A 22,066-nucleotide genomic window follows, 5' to 3' on the forward strand; every position below is an offset into this window, starting at 1 on the left:
ACTATAGCTAGACTATAGACTAGACTAGACTATAGACTAGACTATAGACTAGACTATAGACTAGACTATAGACTAGACTATAGACTAGACTATAGACTAGACTATAGACTAGACTATAGACTAGACTATAGACTAGACTATAGACTAGACTATAGACTAGACTATAGACTAGACTATAGACTAGACTATAGACTAGACTATAGACTAGACTATAGACTAGACTATAGACTAGGACTACAGACTAGACTAGACTAGACTATAGACTAGACTATAGACTAGACTATAGACTAGACTATAGACTAGACTATAGACTAGACTATAGACTAGACTATAGACTAGACTAGACTATAGACTAGACTATAGACTAGACTATACACTAGACTATAGACTAGACTATAGACTAGACTATAGACTAGACTATAGACTAGACTATAGACTAGACTATAGACTAGACTATAGACTAGACTATAGACTAGGCTATAGACTAGACTATAAACTAGACTATAGACTAGACTATAGACTAGACTATAGACTAGACTATAGACTAGACTATAGACTAGACTATAGACTAGACTATAGACTAGACTATAGACTAGACTATAGACTAGACTATAGACTAGACTATAGACTAGACTATAGACTAGACTATAGACTAGACTATAGACTAGACTATAGACTAGACTATAGACTAGACTATAGACTAGACTATAGACGACTATAGACTAACTATAGACTAGACTATAGACTAGAAGACTAGACTATAGACTAGACTATAGACTAGACTATAGACTAGACTATAGACTAGACTATAGACTAGACTATAGACTAGACTATAGATTAGACTAGACATAAAAAGAGGCTTTAATTTCTTTCTATATAATTATAGATTGGTTTAATATTTAACTAACAAATTATGATTTTTCTTTGTCTTTTATTTACAATTCGAAATATTTTTAATTGCAATTATAAATGCAAATTCAGAGAAACGATTTTTATTATTTCAGTTTGCAACCTCATCTCACTTGAGCATCTTCACCATCGAAGCACTATAATTAGTCGTCGCTTTTAACCTTATAATTATTTACTATAAATTAAAATTATAAAAAATTGTATACAATCGAAAGTTATTTGTACTCATTAACATAAAAGTACTTTTACAAGTACTTATGTAGGTACTTTGACTTCCATTAAATACAAAAGACTTGACTTTCATTATGCAGCACAATGAAATAATTATTACATTGTTCCATATTTCGATTACTTTCAATATATTTTTTCTTTTTATTATTTTATCCATAATATTTAATGTTCATTGGTTGCATAAATACATATTTAAATTGTTATGAAAGTATGTGTTTTATAATTAAGTATAATTTTTTTTGGTTATACTAGTTTGTTGAGAATGCCTTAGTTGGGTGCAAAGGAGTTGTGGTTAAAAAAAGTGAAAATTTATATATTTATTCTTTTTTTTTAGCCAAATTGGCAACACTTTACGTCGTATCATTGCTCCGATCATGATTTTCGATTAGTTGCGCTTTCTTTGCAGTTTGTGCTTGTTTTTGTTGTTGCTGTTTTCTTTTCTTTAAGTTTGCGTGCAGACATCATTGAAACTGTGTGAAGATGGCTAAATTTAAGATTTTGTACTTGTTGTTCATGTACAAGTCAACAAATGAGTACAACACTTAAAATAAATCAGTCCTTGTTTAATGGGGTTTTTATTGTGACATGTAATGTTATCACAATTATGGGAGTATTGTTAGTTGGTCGTTGGGATTGTAAGTGTAGACAACCGATTATTTATACTGAAAACTTTTAAAGAAGTCATTGCAATAAAGATTCAGTTTTACGTGAGAGTTCCTTCAAGATCGTCTTACACTTAATATTAAGTGGCCATATTCAGAATCGAATGATTCAGCACCTCATCAAAAATCATCTGGCGTTCGGCGGACTAGAAAAGAACTAGAACTGAACTAGAACTGAACTAGAACTGAACTAGAACTGAACTAGAACTGAACTAGAACTGAACTAGAACTGAACTAGAACTGAACTAGAACTGAACTAGAACTGAACTATAACTGAACTAGAACTGAACTAGAACTGTACTAGAACTGAACTAGAACTGGAACTGAACTAGAACTGGAACTGAACTAGAACTGAACTAGAACTGAACTGAACTACTGAACTAGAACTGAACTAGAACTGAACTACTAGAACTGACTAGAACTGAACTATAACTGAACTAGAACTGAACTAGAACTGAACTAGAACTGAACTAGAACTGAACTAGACACTGACTAGAACTGAACTAGAAAGAACTGAACTAGAACTGAACTAGAACTGAAACTAGAACTGAACGTATGAACTGCACTAGAACTGAACTAGAACTGACTAGAACTGAACTAGAACTGAACTAGAACTGAACTAGAACTGACTAGAACTTAATAGAACTGAACTAGAAGGAACTGAACTAGAACTGAACTAGAACTGAACAGCACTGAACTAGAACTGAACTAGAACTGAACTAGAACTGAACTAGAACTGAACTAGAACTGAACTAGAACTGAACTAGAACTGAACTAGAACTGAACTAGACTGAACTAGAACTGACTAGAACTGAACTAGAACTGAACTAGAACTGAACTAGAACTGAACTAGAACTGAACTAGAAAACTGAACTAGAACTGAACTAGAACCTGAACTAGAACTGAACTAACTGAACTAGACTGAACTAGAACTGAACTAGAACTGAACTAGAACTGACTAGACTGAACTAGAACTGAACTAGAACTGAACTAGAACTGAACTAGAACTGAACTAGAACTGAACTAGAACTGAACTGAACTAGAACTGAACTAGAACTGAACTAGAACTGAATAGAACTGAACTAGAACTGAACTAGAACTGAACTAGAACTGAACTAGAACTGAACTAGAACTGAACTAGAACTGAACTAGAACTGAACTAGAACTGAAACTAGAACTGAACTAGAACTGAACTAGAACTGAACTAGAACTGAACTAGAACTGAACTAGAACTGAACTAGAATGAACTAGAACTGAACTAGAACTGAACTAGAACTGAACTAGAACTGAACTAGAACTGAACTAGAACTGACTAGAACTGAACTAGAACTGAACTAGAACTGAACTAGAACTGAACTAGAACTGAATAGAACGACTAGAACTGACGAGACTGAACTAGAACTGAACTAGAACTGAACTAGAACTGACTAGAACTGAACTAGAACTGAACTAGAACTGAACTAGAACTGAACTAGAACTGAACTAGAACTGAACTAGAACTGAACTAGAACTGAACTAGAACTGAACTAGAACTGAACTAGAACTGAACTAGAACTGAACTAGAACTGAACTAGAACTGAACTAGAACTGAACTAGAACTGAACTAGAACTGAACTAGAACTGAACTAGAACTGAACTAGAACTGAACTAGAACTGAACTAGAACTGAACTAGAACTGAACTAGAACTGAACTAGAACTGAACTAGAACTGAACTAGAACTGAACTAGAACTGAACTAGAACTGAACTAGAACTGAACTAGAACTGAACTAGAACTGAACTAGAACTGAACTAGAACGAACTAGAACTGAACTAGAACTGAACTAGAACTGAACTAGAACTGAACTAGAACTGAACTAGAACTGAACTAGAACTGAACTAGAACTGAACTAGAACTGAACTAGAACTGAACTAGAACTGAACTAGAACTGAACTAGAACTGAACTAGAACTGAACTAGAACTGAACTAGAACTGAACTAGAACTGAACTAGAACTGAACTAGAACTGAACTAGAACTGAACTAGAACTGAACTAGAACTGAACTAGAACTGAACTAGAACTGAACTAGAACTGAACTAGAACTGAACTAGAACTGAACTAGAACTGAACTAGAACGGAACTAGAACTGAACTAGAACTGAACTAGAACTGAACTAGAAACTAGAACTAGAACTAGAACTGAACTAGAAACTGAAACTAGAAACTGAACTAGAACTGAACTAGAACTGAACTAGAACTGAACTAGAACTGAACTAGAACTGAACTAGAACTGAACTAGAACTGAACTAGAACTGAACTAGAACTGAACTAGAACTGAACTAGAACTGAACTGAACTGAACTAGAACTGAACTAGAACTAGAACTGAACTAGAACTGAACTAGAACTGAACTAGAACTGAACTAGAACTGAACTAGAACTGAACTAGAACTGAACTAGAACTGAACTAGAACTGAACTAGAACTGAACTAGAACTGAACTAGAACTGAACTAGAACTGAACTAGAACTGAACTAGAACTGAACTAGAACTGAACTAGAACTGAACTAGAACTGAACTAGAACTGAACTAGAACTGAACTAGGACTGAACTAGAACTGAACTAGAACTGAACTAGAACCAATATTATTTTCTACTTTCAAATAGGGGCATTTGATTATTCGACCTTGCCTCCTATCACTCCAACCAAATTTGTATTTAAATATGTACCTAAAACCCCACTTACCTATAATTATTGAAAATATTGAAACATTGAAAATGTTTTCTTTAATTGGCCAACTTGCAAGCTAACAAGGACTTACAGCAACAAACTATTTAACAAAACGATCGGCAATACAAGTTATGTTTAGTCAGACTACAAACAAGCAGCAAATTTTTTTTTTTTTGATGTAAAACTTATTTATTACACAACATTTCATTTAAAGGCGAAAACCAAAAATTATAATTTTCATTTAAAAGTTTATAAAACTTAAGTCAATGAGCAAATAAATGAACAAACTAAGGAACCACGAAATGAACCCTATATCTGTATAAAATGTAATTTTATGAGCGTGTTATAACTTTTGGCGCAAGTTGGTAAGATGTTTTGTTTTTGCCAGCTTCTGGTTAAAACTGAATGTCAAAAAATGTTTTGTTGAGTTGTTTTGTATTGTACGAACGTTTTAGCCTAAAGGGTTTTAGCTGTTGAATGTCCGTCTTTACATACGAATGAGTACACATTTGTGTTTATAACTCTGATACATTTAACGTAATAAAGTGTGTCTCTCTGAAGCGATAGTGTTTGTCTGTAGTCGAAGGCGCGCATCCGTATTTTGGCATTGTCATGTAAGGAATTTTGCTTCTGATTTCTTTTCATTGCTTTCAAGTTTATCTTCGACAGAATGTGATAAGATGCTGCCAGTAGTATTTGATTGTATTTTGTATTTTGGTATACATTTGTGTTGTATCGGAATGGTGTGCCACTGTTGGAAAATTAATGGGTGTAATACGTTTAGAGTGGCCGCATGTTTGTACATGTTTTTTCTTTTAAATTTATGTAATTGCAATGCTTTCGAAGCCTAGGATCTGAACTAGAATTTTATGTTTCTACAACCAATGACGGAATGACAAACTTATATATACCCATCTCACGAAGGTGAAGGGTATAAAAGCTTGTTTTCTGATCACCCACATTTTCCTTAAAAAATCGATATTTGTGGTCGAAAACCTAAGAAATCTAAAATCGCTTATAACTTCTTTAAAACACGTTTAAATTAAAAAATAAGCTTATTTTGTGATCACCCATATTTTCCTTCAAAAATCGATTTTTTGGTCGGAAACCTAAGAAATCTAAAATCGCCTATAAAACACGTTTAAATTGAAAAATAAGCTTATTTTGTGATCATCCATAATTTCATTAAAAAATCGATTTTCTAGGTCGAAAACCTAAGAAACCTTAAATCGCTTATAACTTCGTTAAAATGCGTTTAAATCGAAAAATAAGTTTAATAAGAAAAATAAAAATAAGATTTTCTAGGTCGTAAACCTAAGAAACCTTAAATCGCTTATAACTTCGTTAAAACACGTTTAAATCGAAAAATAAGCTTATTTTGTGATCATCCATAATTTCATTCAAAAATCGATTTTCTAGGTCGAAATCCTAAGAAACCTTAAATCGCTTATAACTTCGTTAAAATACGTTTAAATCGAAAAATAAGTTTAATAAGAAAAATAAAAATAAGATTTTCTAGGTCGTAAACCTAAGAAACCTTAAATCGCTTATAACTTCGTTAAAACACGTTTAAATCGAAAAATAAGCTTATTTTGTGATCATCCATATTTTCCCTCAAAAAGATTTTCTAGGTCGAAAACCTAAGAAACCTTACATCGCTTATAACTTCGTTAAAACACGTTTAAATCGAAAAATAAGCTTCTTTTGTAATCACCCATATTTTCCTTCAAAAACCGATTTTCTTGGTCGAAAACCTAAGAAACCTTAAATCGCTTATAACTTCGTTAAAACACGTTTAAATCGAAAAATAAGCTTATTTTGTGATCACCCATATTTTCATTAAAAAATCGATTTTCTTGGTCGAAAACCTAAGAAACCTTAAATCGCTTATAACTTCGTTAAAACACGTTTAAATCGAAAAATAAACTTATTTTGTGATCACCCATATTTTCATTAAAAAATCGATTTTCTTGGTCGAAAACCTAAGAAACCTTAAATCGCTTATAACTTCGTTAAAACACGTTTAAATCGAAAAATAAGCTTATTTTGTGATCACCCATATTTTCATTGAAAAATCGATTTTCTTGGTCAGAAGCTTATTTTGTGATCACCCATATTTACATTACAAAATCGATTTTCTGGGTCGAAAACCTAAGAAATCTTAAAATCGTTTATAACTTCGTTAAAACGCGTTTAAATCGAAAAATATGCTTATTTTGTGATCACCCATATTTTCCATCAAAAATCGATTTTCTAGGTCGAAAACCTAAGAAACCTTAAATCGCTTATAACTTCGTTAAAACACGTTTTAATCGAAAAATAAGCTTATTTTGTGATCACCAATATTTTCATTCAAAAATCGATTTTTTTGGCTGAAAACCTTAAACTCAAAAACTTTAAATTCTTATAACTTCGTTAAAACACGTTTAAATTGAAAAATAAGCTTATTTTTTGATCACTCATATTTTCCTCCAAAAATTGAATTTTTTGTCGAAAACCTAAGGTACCAGACGGACATCGCTATGTGTATGTGCCTTTTATGGTCCCAAAATTGTATTTTTAGGGTATAACTTGAACTGAACTAGTTAGTTAGTTACCTGAGATACATATTTCAAAATTATTTGGAAGTTATAGCTGGCCACCCTATTTTCGTCATCCTTTACCTGCAACAAAATAATTTTATACAATCACCAACAAAAACAACATTGAATTTATTTTTTCAAGTCAAGTGTTAAGATCAATGGCAATTCGATGTTGTGTCAATTCCACACTCAACTCAACGTCATCAGACGTTTCATACATTTATGTAGTTTGCCTATAAAACCTTTCGATGCGCATCTTTGAAATGTCCATGTCGGTGTGTCTTTCTGTCAGTCTAAACGATTGCTGATCGGACGCTGGACTATTCTTTATTACTTACAACAACATTTGTATGTGTGTAACCAACTAAAATATTGTGATAAATATTTGTTAAAGTTAATTTTCAAAAGATTTATGTTAAAAAGTACCAACTACCAACCATCAACCAGCTAGAACTTACAACATCCTAAAACAATTTTTCTTTTAACAACTAAAATAAATTCAAGTAAATAAACATTAAAATATTTCAATAAATACAAATTAAATAGTGGAATGAACGAAATTTTTTTTTGGTTTAAAATCGTGTTTGAGTATTTATGTGTGGCTTATTGTGTGTTTTGACTTTCAAAGAAAAAAAGTTGTTAAACAATAAGTTTTCCGAAAAAAAAACGGTATAAAAATTTTAAAGGGCTATAAAATAAGCGTTAATTGGTTCAACAAATGTTTACACTCGCACTTGATTTCAAACAATACAGAAGAAATGTCTAATAAAAAATTCATTGAATTTACACACACTCATATTATTTCTTTTGTATTTATTTCAGTTTAATTCTTTTTTATTTGTTAAATGATTTTTATGGCATTGTTTGCTCGATATATTAACAAATTTTAATTGTATTTTGAACATGTTGTAAATAGCGGTGATTTGACTTTTTTTGGGAACACTTAGAAAAAGTTCTAGTAGGAATCGGGTATTTGAAATAGGAATCGGGTATTTGAAAAGGAATCGAGAATTTGAAATAGGAATCAAGTATTTGAAATAGGTATCGAGTATATAAAAGATGAATCGGGCATTTAAAGAGAAATTGAGTATTTGAAATCGTAAATTATAATTTGAAATAGGAATCGGGTATTTTATAATTAGTTATTTAGTTAGTTAGTTAGGTAGCTAGTTAGTTAGTTACTTAGTTAGTTAGTTAGTTATTTAGTTAGTTAGTTAGATAGTTAGTTAGTTAGTTAGTTAGTTAATTAGTTAGTTAGTTAGTTAGTTAGTTAGTTAATTAGTTAGTTAGCTAGTTAGTTAGTTAGTTAGTTAGTTAGTTAGTTAGTTAGTTAGTTAGTTAGTTAGGTAGCTAGTTAGTTAGTTACTTAGTTAGTTAGTTAGTTATTTAGTTAGTTAGTTAGATAGTTAGTTAGTTAGTTAGTTAGTTAGTTAGTTAGTTAGTTAGTTAGTTAGTTAGTTAGTTAGTTAGTTAGTTAGTTAGTATAGTTAGTTAGTTAGTTAGTTAGTTTAGTTAGTTAGTTAGTTAGTTAGTTATTAGTTAGTTAGTTAGTTAGCTAGTTAGTTAGTTAGTTAGTAGTAGTTAGTTAGTTAGTTAGTTAGTTAGTTAGTTAGTAGTTAGTTAGTTAGTTAGTTAGTAGTTAGTTAGTTAAGTTAGTTAGTTAGTAGTAGTTAGTAGTTAGTTAGTTAGTTAGTTAGTTAGTTAGTTAGTTAGTAGTTAGTTAGTTAGTAGTTAGTTAGTTAGTTAGTTAGTTAGTTAGTTAGTAGTTAGTTAGTTAGTTAGTATAGTTAGTTAGTTAGTTAGTTAGTTAGTTAGTTAGTTAGTTAGTTAGTTAGTTAGTTAGTTAGTTAGTTAGTTAGTTAGTTAGTTAGTTAGTAGTTAGTTAGTTAGTTAGTTAGTTAGTTAGTAGTTAGTTAGTTAGTTAGTTAGTTAGTTAGTTAGTTAGTTAGTTAGTTAGTAGTTAGTTAGTTAGTTAGTTAGTTAGTTAGTTAGTTAGTAGTTAGTTAGTTAGTTAGTTAGTTAGTAGTTAGTTAGTTAGTTAGTTAGTTAGTTAGTTAGTTAGTTAGTTAGTTAGTTAGTTAGTTAGTTAGTTAGTTAGTTAGTTAGTTAGTAGTTAGTTAGTTAGTTAGTTAGTTAGTTAGTTAGTTAGTTAGTTAGTTAGTTAGTTAGTTAGTTAGTTAGTTAGTTAGTTAGTTAGTTAGTTAGTTAGTTAGTAGTAGTTAGTTAGTTAGTTAGTAGTTAGTTAGTTAGTTAGTTAGTTAGTTAGTTAGTTAGTTAGTTAGTTAGTTAGTTAGTTAGTTAGTTAGTTAGTAGTTAGTTAGTTAGTTAGTAGTTAGTTAGTTAGTTAGTTAGTTAGTTAGTTAGTTAGTTAGTAGTTAGTAGTTAGTTAGTTAGTTAGTTAGTTAGTTAGTTAGTTAGTTAGTTAGTTAGTTAGTTAGTTAGTTAGTTAGTTAGTTAGTTAGTTAGTTAGTTAGTTAGTTAGTTAGTTAGTTAGTTAGTTAGTTAGTAGTTAGTAGTTAGTTAGTTAGTTAGTTAGTAGTTAGTTAGTTAGTTAGTTAGTTAGTTAGTTAGTTAGTTAGTTAGTTAGTTAGTTAGTTAGTTCGTTAGTTAGTTAGTTAGTTAGTTAGTTAGTTAGTTGTAGTAGTTAGTTAGTTAGTAGTAGTTAGTTAGTTAGTTAGTTAGTAGTTAGTTAGTTAGTTAGTAGTTAGTTAGTTCGTTAGTAGTTAGTTAGTTAGTTAGTTAGTTAGTTAGTTAGTTAGTTAGTAGTTAGTTAGTTAGTTAGTTAGTTAGTAGTTAGTTAGTTAGTTAGTTAGTTAGTGTTAGTTAGTTAGTTAGTTAGTTAGTTCGTTAGTTTAGTTAGTTAGTTAGTTAGTTAGTTAGTTAGTTAGTAGTAGTAGTTAGTTAGTTAGTTAGTTAGTTAGTTAGTTAGTTAGTTAGTTAGTTAGTTAGTAGTTAGTTAGTTAGTTAGTTAGTTAGTTAGTTAGTTAGTTAGTAGTTAGTTAGTAGTTAGTAGTAGTTAGTTAGTTAGTTAGTTAGTAGTTAGTAGTTAGTTAGTTAGTTAGTTAGTTAGTTAGTTAGTAGTTAGTTAGTTAGTTAGTTAGTAGTTAGTTAGTTAGTTAGTTAGTTAGTTAGTTAGTTAGTTAGTTAGTTAGTTAGTTAGTTAGTTAGTTAGTTAGTTAGTAGTTAGTTAGTAGTAGTTAGTTAGTAAGTTAGTTAGTTAGTTAGTTAGTTAGTTAGTTAGTTAGTTAGTTAGTTAGTTAGTTAGTTAGTTAGTTAGTTAGTTAGTAGTTAGTATTAGGTAGTAGTTAGTTAGTAGTAGTTAGTTAGTTAGTTAGTAGTTAGTTAGTTAGTTAGTTAGTAGTTAGTTAGTTAGTTAGTTAGTTAGTTAGTTAGTAGTTAGTAGTAGTTAGTTAGTTAGTTAGTTAGTTAGTTAGTTAGTTAGTTAGTTAGTTAGTAGTTAGTTAGTTAGTTAGTTAGTTTATTTAGTGAAAGTACAGATTTCTCTCTGTGTATATTTCTTTATTTTCTTTACATTTAAATGTTTAAACATCAAATAAAACTTTTAACAAATTTCCTAGAAATGTCGCTGACTTACATTCCGAGGCCCTCTGTACCCTCTGTTCTCTGAGCAAATAAATACTACAATACAACAGTAGTCTGTTTTTCGATGGGTGTTTAAGTAGTTTAAAATTAACTATTAAAGAATTTTATTGTTAGCTTTTTATTGTTTGTTTAAAGATCACTCATAACAACAACATTATCGATCTACTGCTATCTTGGGTATAAATGGCGATCATACCTATGATGTTTTTATGGGAATATTTTTAGTGGGTTAATTAATAATAAAAAAAATCTTTGTGGTATGTTGTGAATTGATACTTTATTTTGTATAAGTATTTGTTTATTGTAGACATAAACTAATTTTTCGAAGTTTTTATTGATGAGCTTGATGAGATCATTTTACACCTGTTCAAATGTGATTGAAGTTTTCCATTGCATTATTCTAGTAATGTTGTTGTCTAGATTAGCCAAAGTTGTAATTTGTGAGAAAATTTGTGTAAATTAGAGTTGTAAGATAATAAAATATAAATATTTAGTGGTTGGAATTTGTAGGGGTTTTCTGAGAATTGTTGTCTATAGTCTAGTCTATAGTCTAGTCTATAGTCTAGTCTATAGTCTAGTCTATAGTCTAGTCTATAGTCTAGTCTATAGTCTAGTCTATAGTCTAGTCTATAGTCTAGTCTATAGTCTAGTCTATAGTCTAGTCTATAGTCTAGTCTAGTCTATAGTCTAGTCTATAGTCTAGTCTATAGTCTAGTCTATAGTCTAGTCTATAGTCTAGTCTATAGTCTAGTCTATAGTCTAGTCTATAGTCTAGTCTATAGTCTAGTCTATAGTCTAGTCTATAGTCTAGTCTATAGTCTAGTCTATAGTCTAGTCTATAGTCTAGTCTATAGTCTAGTCTATAGTCTAGTCTATAGTCTAGTCTATAGTCTAGTCTATAGTCTAGTCTATAGTCTAGTCTATAGTCTAGTCTATAGTCTAGTCTATAGTCTAGTCTATAGTCTAGTCTATAGTCTAGTCTATAGTCTAGTCTATAGTCTAGTCTATAGTCTAGTCTATAGTCTAGTCTATAGTCTAGTCTAGTCTAGTCTATAGTCTAGTCTAGTCTAGTCTAGTCTAGTCTAGTCTAGTCTAGTCTAGTCTAGTCTAGTCTAGTCTAGTCTAGTCTAGTCTATAGTCTAGTCTATAGTCTAGTCTATAGTCTAGTCTATAGTCTAGTCTATAGTCTAGTCTATAGTCTAGTCTATAGTCTAGTCTATAGTCTAGTCTATAGTCTAGTCTATAGTCTAGTCTATAGTCTAGTCTATAGTCTAGTCTATAGTCTAGTCTATAGTCTAGTCTAGTCTAGTCTATAGTCTAGTCTATAGTCTAATCTATAGTCTAGTCTATAGTCTAGTCTATAGTCTAGTCTATAGTCTAGTCTATAGTCTAGTCTATAGTCTAGTCTATAGTCTAGTCTATAGTCTAGTCTATAGTCTAGTCTATAGTCTAGTCTTTTCTATAGTCTAGCCTATAGTCTATTCCATAGTCTAGTCTAGAGTCTTATAATTTCTTGGAATTATTCTTTAGAAATTTTTCGTTAAATGTTATTTTTATAGAAAATTTTACTTTTGTTACAAAATTATGCAAATCGTTTAAACATTTCCATAGATTCTTAAACTTATTATTGTTAATATTTTTACAATAATTCTTACAAATATGTTTTTTATTATTTATTTACATAAATTACATTTTTGCTTTATTTTACTTTCCAATCTTTAAAAAATGTGTATTACATTGTGCTATTTTTTCGAAATAACAAGAAAAAAAAAAAAAAAACGACATGGCATAGAAAATTTACACGAAACTACACAGTGTAAATTAAGGCTACTACATTTTGACCCCAGACATACAGAAACAAGATTGTCTGCGCAATAGATTTAATTTGAAATTTAAAGTTTTTCTTTGAAAAATGTGTCTGTTAAAAATGTATAAAGAGAAAAAAAGAAACATTAAAAAAACTTTATTTAAAACTAAAGCACTGAAAGTAATTTTAGGTGGGAAGTAAAATAAATAAATTTAAGAGCTAATGAACTTTGACCTTTATTGTGGTATTTAGCATTATCTGGATAAAATTGTCTAGAGACAGTTTATGTTTACATCAGCATTCAAACTATTATGTGTTTGAGGGTTGAGAGGATTTCTTAAATTCAATAGAATAAATTGTTCATTTCATTCTCTAAGTGTACTTTTAACTATTTCGTTTGCTGTCTCCACCCTGGTCACTTAGATATATAATTTTAAAATAAACAATAAATTTAAAATAGATTGCTATTTAACTAAGAATATTAAAGTAATAAATAAATATTAAATTACTTTAACTTGATTAAAAAAATTTTCCAAGTGTAGGTGGTTTTATAAAACGAAAAATAATTTTAAAATGTTTGCATTTTGGGCGTATATTTGGTACCCTTTTTTTAAAGTTGTTGTTGCTGAAGTTGTTCTCGCTTTTTGGACTTGTACAGAGAAACTGACTGATTTGAACAGTAAAGTTTAAGCAGCTGTAACACCGACACCACCAGCAGTTTAAGTTTTGAGGCCTGTTTTAATCGATCTATAGTTTAATGATTAAGCACGCGTATTGCAGCAATAGTTTTTTTTTTTTTTAATACACAGTGTAACTCGTAGTTTATAGCATAACAATAATAGTAAAAATTGTATATTGTAGTATAAATAGAAAAAATATTTTTGCAAGTACTAACTTAAACATTACTAGGCGATCTAAACTATAGTTTGCTAAAGGAAAACATGACGCAGCACCCAGGTGTACACTAAATAGTCGTTACTATTTGTATTTTAATGAAAAAAAAAGAAACTAAAAATAAATAATACAGATACTGATACCTAGATCTCATATGCATGTATTGTTGTTGTTGTTTTCTTTCAAGTTTTAGGTTTTACTTTAGTTTAAAAGTTTTAATAAAATGTTTTAGTTTTATTTTCTGTAGCCTTTTACTGGTGTTTGTAACTTTATAAAGACAGGCAGACGGACAGACGGACAAATAGACAATTTTTTTTATTTTAACATATTTCTGTTTGGTGGGGTTTAATAACAAATCAAGTTTATAAATTGCTACCAGGTATAATTTTAATCAAGTTTGCGCAGATGCAAATTTAAATAAATAAGGCAAAATAAAAAAATAAAACTACATATAAAATGGGTCTTTTGTTAAGCCCCCTTAAATAAACAAAAATTAAACTAGAATTTGTTCTAAAAGAATTTGTTCTAGAATGGGTGTAAACGGAACCACTTCCGATTCTTCAATAACAAAAAACAACACGTTATGTCGATGTTACTTAGGGAACCAGTTCATTTCACAGAACTGGTTCCCTTGACCACTCTAATGACAAGTTTATGGACCACTCTATAGTCTCTATTGACTACCATATGGACTCATTTCTTGGCTAGTCGATTGACTATTGTGTGGACTAGTCTATTGACGCCCTATTGACGAGATTATTGACTAGTCTATTGACTTCTAATGATAAGTTTATTCTATGGTCGCTATTGACTACCCTATGGATTTATATATTTGCTAATCGATGGATTATCTTATGGACTCGTCTATTGGCTAGTCAATTAACTATTCGATGGACTTGTCCATTGACACCCAATTGACAAGATTATGGACAAGTCTATTGACTTATATATTGACTAATCGTTAGACTCGCCTATGGACTAGCGTATGAACTAGTCTATGGATTAGCCTATGGACAGGTCTGAGGACTAATCTATTGTATATTCTATGGACTAGTGTATGAACTACTCTATAGACTAGCCTATGTAATTTTTTATGGAATACTCTATGTATACGTCTATGGATTAGCCTCTGGACTAATCTGAGGAATAACCTATGGTCTATTCTATAAACTAGTCTTAGGACTAGCCTATGTACTAGTCTAGTCTATGGATTAGCCTATGGACTAGTCGGAGGACTAATCTATCGTATATTATATTCTATGGACTAGTATATGGACTAGCCTATAGACTTGCCTATGTAATATTTTATGGAATACTCTATGGACTAACGTATGAACTAGTCTATGGATTAGCCTATTGACAAGTCTGAGGACTAATCTATCGCATATTCTATGGACTAGTGTATGGACTACTTTATAGACTAGCCTATGTAATATTTTATGGAATACTCTATGTATACGTCTATGGATTAGCCTCTGGACTAATCTGAGGACTAATCTATGGTCTATTCTATAGACTAGTCTTAGGACTAGCCTATGTACTAGTCTAGTCTAGTCTATGGATTAGCCTCTGGACTAGTCTGACGACTAATCTATTGTCTATTCTATAGACTAGTCTTAGGACTAGCCTACGTACTAGTCTGTGGACCTGTTTATGGAATAGTCTATTGATTCGCCTATCGATTATTATATGGACTAGTCTATTGATTAGTTTATAGACAAGTCTAAAGAGTACCCAGCAGTTCGACAGAGAAAAATCCGAAAAATACAGTAATTTCTAATCTATCGCCTATTCTGGTAGTGGTAGGTTAAATTGGTAGCTCGGGACTATCCGATCGAACTGATTCAAGAACTAATATGTGGAACTAACACAATTTTTTTAAAATTTCCTATAAAAGAAAATTTAACGAAAATTTCCTATAAAAAGAAAATTTAACGAAAATTTTCTATAAAAAGAATTTTCTATAAAAAGAAAATTTAACGGAAATTTTCTATAAAAAGAAAATTAACGGAAATTTTCTATAAAAAGAAAATTTAACGGAAATTTTCTATAAAAAGAAAATTTAACGAAAATTTTCTACAAAAAGAAAATTTAACGAAATATGTTCTATAAAAAGAAAATTTAACGAAATTTTCTTTAAAAAGAAAATTTAACGAAAATTTTCTTAAAAAGAAAATTTAACGAAAATTTTCTATAAAAAGAAAATTTAACGAAATTTTCTATAAAAAGAAAATTTAACGAAAATTTTCTATAAAAAGAAAATTTAACGAAGATTTTTTATAAAAAGAAAATTTAACGAAAAATTTTCTATAAAAAGAAAATTTAACGAAAAATGTTCTATAAAAAGAAAATTAACGAAAATGTTCTATAAAGAGAAATTACGAATTTCCTATAAAAGAAAATTTACGAAAAATGTTCTATAAAAGAAAATTTAACGAAAATTTCTATAAAAAGAAAATTTAACGAAAATTTTCTATAAAAAGAAAATTTAACGAAAATTTTCTATAAAAAGAAAATTTAACGAAAATTTTCTATAAAAAGAAAATTTAACGAAAATTTGCTATAAAAAGAAAATTTAACGAAAATTTTCTATAAAAAGAAAATTTAACGAAAATTTTCTATAAAAAGAAATTTAACGAAAATTTTCTATAAAAAGAAAATTTAACGAAAAATTTTCTATAAGAAGAAAATTTAACGAAAATTTTCTATAAAAGAAAATTTAACGAAGATTTTTATAAAAAGAAAATTTAACGAAGATTTTCTATAAAAGGAAAATTTAACGAAATATGTTCTATAACAAGAAAATTTAACGAAAATTTTCTTTAAAAAGAAAATTTAACGAAAAATGTTCTATAAAAAGAAAATTTAATGAAAATTTTCTATAAAAGAAAATTTAACGAAAATTTTCTATAAAAAGAAAATTAACGAAAATTTCTATAAAAAGAAAATTTAACGAAAATTTTCTATAAAAAGAAAATTTAACGAAAATTTTCTTTAAAATGAAAAAATAAACTTTTCAAATTTTAAATTAAATCTATAGAGTGTCACTTAATCAACCTTAATAAACTAAAAAAAAATATAATTTTTTTTTTTGCTAAAAAAATTTATGACTGTACCCGACTTCTATTTGCAAAAAAAAATCATACTTGATACAATTTAATTGCGGCAGTTATTTAAAGAAACTGACACACCCCAACACCATACTGTAACAAAACAACAGCAGCAACAGTCGTCAGATCATGATGGTGATTGTCTGTCTGTCCGTCGGTTTGAATTGGGTGCTGGCTGTTAGTGTTTAAAACTGCATTTATTTATTTCTAAACGTTGTTAGTTCATTTTAATTAAAAACAATTGTTGTTAACTAAAACTAGTTTTTTTTTCTTGAAATTCTAAAATAACAAAAATACAACAATCGCATAATAAAATCATAATTGTATTGATAAATTAAACACAAATAAACTTTCCAATTCTAAACTGTTAAATTTAAATTGAAGAATTAAATTGCTATTAAAAGAAATAAATGATAAATTATATATTCACAGAGATAAATAAATAAAGTATTTTCTGTTCCCTTCTAAATTATTAATTTTAGTTGTTTATGCTGAATACTTTAGCTATTAAGGTTAATCAAAGACCCCCTTGGAGAGTTTTTGTTTAAAATAAAATTTAAAATATTTAAAACTTCAAAAAAATAAAAGCCAAACAATTAGCTTGAACTGTTAAAGATTTTCCTTTCTCTCTGTGTTCTCTCTATTTCTTTTCACTAATTCCATCTAGTGTTTCTAATCTTTGTTATCGATTTCAGTTTACAGCTTATTAATTGCTTGGCTTTTAGATGACCAACCTTTAGGTTCATACTTCTGTTCTAAACTCCAAACATTGTTGGCCACTCGTTCGCTCAGTCATTCTCCTTCAGTTATGAACTGACTTGCGTTCATATCAAAATGTGTTGAAATTATGATGATGAGGCAGAAAATTATGTTTATCTACAAAATTTGTTAATTTAAAAAAGAAAAAAAAAAAAAAGATTTTTTGATTTTTAATTTTCTATTTAAAACGGCATGAAAAATCGTCTTAAAATACCATGAATTTTTGTGGCATCAACATTGATTTGATTTTATACCGAAATCTTGGTTTGTTGAACTTGTTTGTACTACAACAAATCAGTTTTTATTTTTTATTTTTTTGTGTTTATTTTCGACTGTTAACAATTTATTGATTGATCATTGTTTGTCAGTTGTTCACAGTTGGACTTCAACAATACTAATTTTGTTTTTTTGTGTTACTACTATTCTTCTAATAATATTTTTGTTTTCATAAATAGGATTAATAAATGTTTTGCACAATAACATTTATTAGAGTTTTGTATAAAGGAAAGGTTGTTTCAGAATGTGATCTACAACTGAACTAGAGCTAAACTAGAACTGAACTAGAACTGAACTAGAACTGAACTAGAACAAACTAGAACTGAACTAGAACTGAACTAGAACTGAACTAGAACTGAACTAGAAACTGAACTAGAACTGAACTAGAACTAAACTAGAACTGAACTAGAACTGAACTAGAACTGAACTAGAACTAAACTAAACTGAACTAGAACTGAACTAGAACTGAACTAGAACTGAACTAGAACTGAACTAGAACTGAACTAGAACTGTACTAGAACTGAACTAGAACGAACTAGAACTGAACTAGAACTGAACTAGAACTGAACTAGAACTGAACTAGAACTGAACTAGAATGAACTAGAACTGAACTAGAAACTGAACTAGAACTGAACTAGAACTGAACTAGAACTGAACTAGAACTGAACTAGAACTGAACTAGAACTGAACTAGAACTGAACTAGAACTGAACTAGAAACTGAACTAGAACTGAACTAGAACTGAACTAGAACTGAAACTAGAACTGAACTAGAACTGAACTAGAACTGAACTAGAACTGAACTAGAACTGAACTAGAACTGAACTAGAACTGAACTAGAACTGAACTAGAATGAACTAGAACTGAACTAGAACTGAACTAGAAACTGAACTAGAACTGAACTAGAACTGAACTAGAACTGAACTAGAACTGAACTAGAACTGAACTAGAACTGAACTAGAACTGAACTAGAACTGAACTAGAACTGTACTAGAAACTGAACTAGAACTGAACTAGAACTGAACTAGAACTGAACTAGAACTGAACTAGAACTGAACTAGAACTGAACTAGAACTGAACTAGAACTGAACTAGAACTGAACTAGAACTGAACTAGAACTGAACTAGAACTGAACTAGAACTGAACTAGAACTGAACTAGAACTGAACTAGAACTGAACTAGAACTGAACTAGAACTGAACTAGAACTGAACTAGAACTGAACTAGAAACTGAACTAGAACTGAACTAGAACTGAACTAGAACTGAACTAGAAACTGAACTAGAACTGAACTAGAACTGAACTAGAAACTGAACTAGAACTGAACTGAACTGACTAGAACTGAACTAGAACTGAACTAGAACTGAACTAGAACTGAACTAGAAACTGAACTAGAACTGAACTAGAACTGAACTAGAACTGAACTAGAACTGAACTAGAACTGAACTAGAACTGAACTAGAACTGAACTAGAACTGAACTAGAACTGAACTAGAACTGAACTAGAACTGAACTAGAACTGAACTAGAACTGAACTAGAACTGAACTAGAACTGAACTAGAACTGAACTAGAACTGAACTAGAACTGAACTAGAACTGAACTAGAACTGAACTAGACTGAACTAGAACTGAACTAGAACTGAACTAGAACTGAACTAGAACTGAACTAGAACTGAACTAGAAACTGAACTAGAACTGAACTAGAACTGAACTAGAACTGAACTAGAACTGAACTAGAACTGAACTAGAACTGAACTAGAACTGAACTAGAACTGAACTAGAACTGAACTAGAACTGAACTAGAACTGAACTAGAACTGAACTAGAACTGAAACTAGAAAACTGAACTAGAACTGAACTAGAACTGAACTAGAACTGAAAACTGAACTAGAACTGAACTAGAACTGAACTAGAACTGAACTAGAACTGAACTAGAACTGAACTAGAACTGAACTAGAACTGAACTAGAACTGAACTAGAACTGAACTAGAACTGAACTAGAACTGAACTAGAACTGAACTAGAACTGAACTAGAACTGAACATAGAACTGAACTAGAACTGAACTAGAACTGAACTAGAACTGAACTAGAACTGAACTAGAACTGAACTAGAACTGAACTAGAACTGAACTAGAACTGAACTAGAACTGAACTAGAACTGAACTAAACTAGAACTGAACTAAAACTAGAACTGAACTAAAACTAGAACTGAACTAAAACTAGAACTGAACTAAAACTAGAACTGAACTAAAACTAGAACTGAACTAAAACTAGAACTGAACTAAAACTAGAACTGAACTAAAACTAGAACTGAACTAAAACTAGAACTGAACTAAAACTAGAACTGAAACTAAAACTAGAACGGACTAGAACTAGAACTGACTAAACTAGAACTGAACTAAAACTAGAACTGAACTAAACCTAGAACTGAACTAAAACTAGAACTAACTGAACTGACTAAAACTAGAACTGAACTAAAACTAGAACTGAACTAAACTAGAACTGAAGTAAAACTAGAACTGAACTAAAACTAGAACTGAACTAAAACTAGAACTGAACTAAAACTAGAACTGACTAAACTAGAACTGAACTAGAACTGAACTAGAACTGAACTAGACTAGAACTGAACTAGAACTGAACTAGAACTGAACTAGAACTGAACTAGAACTGAACTAGAACTGAACTAGAACTGAACTAGAACTGAACTAGAACTGAACTGGAACTGAACTAGAACTGAACTAGAACTGAACTAGAACTGACTAGAACTGACTAGAACTGAACTAGAACTGAACTAGAACTGAACTAGAACTGAACTAGAACTGAAACTCGTAACTGAACTAGAACTGAACTAGAACTGAACTAGAACTGATACTAGAACTGAACTAGAACTGAACAGAACAGACAAAACTGGCCATTTTTTAATTTTGTTTCACACTTTTTGTATAACCCTTTAGGGGAACTCCCAAACATGTGTGTTTCTTGGTTTTGTTTACTTCGTTCTATTATTATTCTACGTGATCATCACAAAATCATTATTTGGTACATATTACAAATTACTTTTATTTTTTTTTTTTAATTAAACATTAATTATTTTTAAAAGTCATGATCTGTTGGAAGTATTTCTTAAAAAAAACCTTCAAAATAGTTGTTGATTGATGTTTGATATTAAACAGTTGGAAGTAGATTCTTTAAAGTTTTCATTAATTAAACTTTTTTAAGAACTAAAGTAGATGTTTGTTTTGATATTTGATGTAATTTATTATACTATGCAAAATCCAATCAGTTTTTCAATAAAGTTGGTTTCTCTTAAAGGATCAAGGACATATCAAGCAACCAAATGTTTTCTTTTTTATTAAAAATGTTAATTATATATATTTAAGTAGTAAAATTTATTTCGATTAATTTTTAAAAAGAATATGACACTCTACTAAATAACAATTTATTTTTTTTCTCATTCTAGAACTACAATTTCAATTTCATTCAAAATCCAACACATTTACATTTTACATTGTATTGAAAGCCGTTCAAAGTAAGTACATAAATACAACAATAGATATAAATATAAACGTAAAATATTCTATTCAGATAAATAATTTACATTTCTATGAACTTTAAAAAGTTAGATTTTTAACGAAATATTTACAAGTTTTATTGAAAATACTTACATAAACTAGAATCTAACAAAGAAACAATTGTGGTTTTTGCACAAAGAAAACAAAGCAGTAAATAAAATAATTATAGGTACATATAAATATATGCGGCTCTGTTAGGCTCGTCTTTAGTCTTTACTATAATATCGTTTGTAACCTGGACTATATATATATTGTCTATTCTACGTACTATGTCTATAGGTTGGGCTATAGTATCTTCTATGGTTTGGACTAAAGTATCTTCTATAGTTTGGACTACAGTATCGTTTAAAGACTGCAATGTCTATAATATCGTCTATAGTAATTTATATAGTCTGGAGTATAGTTCCGTTTGGACTGTAGTCTCGTCTATATTATGGACTATAGTGTCGTCTGTAATCTGGACTATAGTCTGGTCTTTAGTCATGACCACAGTTTCTTCTATAGTCAGGATTGTAGACTCGACTATAGTCGGGGCTAATGTCTCGTCTTGACTATTGTTTCGACTCTAGCCTTGTCCATATTCTGGACTTTAGTCTCAACTATGTCTTGGCTATAGATTCAGCTATAGTCAGGACTGTAGTCTTCTCTATAGTTGAGACTATAGTATCGTTTATAGTCTGCACTATTCTAGATTATAATCTAGTCTATAGTCCGGGTTTCGTAAAACCCTTTAAACTTACACTTTAAACCAAACTTAAGCTTATTTTCCTAAAAATTAACAAAATTTATGGCAAATGTTGAAATTTATGATGACTTTTGGCTAAAAAAGCGCCTACCTATTTGTTATAAATAGTTTAATATTTATTATTTTAAACATCAGTTCAAATTTAAATTTAAATGGATGCATTTGCTCTGAGCTCGTGCAACAAACAATAATGAAACGAAGGCGACAGCTTCTGCAG

At 29.8% G+C, this 22,066-nt stretch overlaps 1 protein-coding gene across 1 annotated transcript in view; it reads left to right on the top strand.

Moving 5' to 3' along the window:
- The window catches only part of LOC119612118 (uncharacterized protein DDB_G0286591-like), a 54,412-nt gene extending 33,348 nt beyond the window's left edge, over window positions 1–21,064 (top strand). Inside the window, exon 5 of the mRNA XM_037967852.1 lies at window positions 20,993–21,064. The gene's annotated coding sequence lies outside the window, so the exon portion shown is untranslated. The remainder of the gene's footprint in view (window positions 1–20,992) is intronic.
- Window positions 21,065–22,066: the final 1,002 nt, after the last annotated feature.

The sequence above is a fragment of the Lucilia sericata genome, unplaced genomic scaffold (assembly GCF_015586225.1).
Source record: "Lucilia sericata isolate MDLA Ls3-8-SP2 unplaced genomic scaffold, ASM1558622v1 Contig001607F_arrow, whole genome shotgun sequence".
Taxonomy (NCBI): Eukaryota; Metazoa; Arthropoda; class Insecta; order Diptera; family Calliphoridae; genus Lucilia; species Lucilia sericata.